Consider the following 877-nt stretch of genomic DNA (forward strand, 5'->3'; position numbering starts at 1 on the left):
AAAGCTACGTTAAGTTAAAATTAGGTAAGATTTTGTGTTATTTTAGGTTAGAAAGCTGTTAAATGTAAATACACTTACTTGTTGAATCTAATGCTTTTGCTATTTCTCCCCACATCTTCTCAATTACACCTCTGTTGCGATGATGCTTGTGTTTTGTTTGCCAAATCGGTGGTCTGGCAAATACTTCTGTTATGAGCAGTTCTACGTCCATGTTGCCGCGTTCAATCGCTTCCACAAAACAAACTAGACTGTTCCAGAGTTACCCACGCCTAGATCAATTGAGGAACAATATGAAAACAACACTTAGGACTGTTGGTTTCCCAGCCATGATTCAAGCCAGCTACCTCCCAAATACAAGCCACAAACATTACTGCTTCAGCCAAATTGCTTGGTACAGAAGAATTATGTTAACAGTGATATAACTCCCCCACTATAACTGTTTTCTAAAGACAAAAAATATGGCGATTGTAAACTACCAGAGAAAAAATGTATATATATGAAATTCACACACTCTAATAAACAGTGACAGCTTCATACTGAAATTTCCAGATTATATTTTTATGAATCCTGTAGTGTCTCAAATTTGGGATTTGGAATTTAAGTCATTACCTAAGTGTCTGGAGACTTGCGAAAAGTGTTTTGCAGTGAAAGAGCAAAGATGACAACACCTGGACAGGCAACTAGGCTAAGAATGTGATGATCAGCATTTATGCGTAAACGCACTAGCAAGAAGCTTGCCTCACTAGGCCACGGGGGTATCGTAATATTACCGCATAAACAGCGATGAGATGCCATGGGCCCGCCCACAACCACCAATAATAACCAATTAGAATATAACTTAGGGAATTGAGAACAAAAGAGGGAGGCAACTACCATC

At 38.8% G+C, this 877-nt stretch overlaps 1 long non-coding RNA gene across 1 annotated transcript in view; it reads right to left on the reverse strand.

Annotated features, from left to right (window-relative positions):
* LOC111867087 overlaps window positions 1–393 on the reverse strand; it is an 18340-nt gene extending 17947 nt beyond the window's left edge. The window contains exon 1 of the long non-coding RNA XR_002843288.2: window positions 79–393. This is a non-coding gene — a long non-coding RNA (uncharacterized LOC111867087). The remainder of the gene's footprint in view (window positions 1–78) is intronic.
* Between the last annotated feature and the right edge of the window lie 484 nt (window positions 394–877).

This window comes from Cryptotermes secundus, unplaced genomic scaffold, assembly GCF_002891405.2.
Source record: "Cryptotermes secundus unplaced genomic scaffold, Csec_1.0 scaffold205, whole genome shotgun sequence".
Lineage (NCBI taxonomy): Eukaryota > Metazoa > Arthropoda > Insecta > Blattodea > Kalotermitidae > Cryptotermes > Cryptotermes secundus.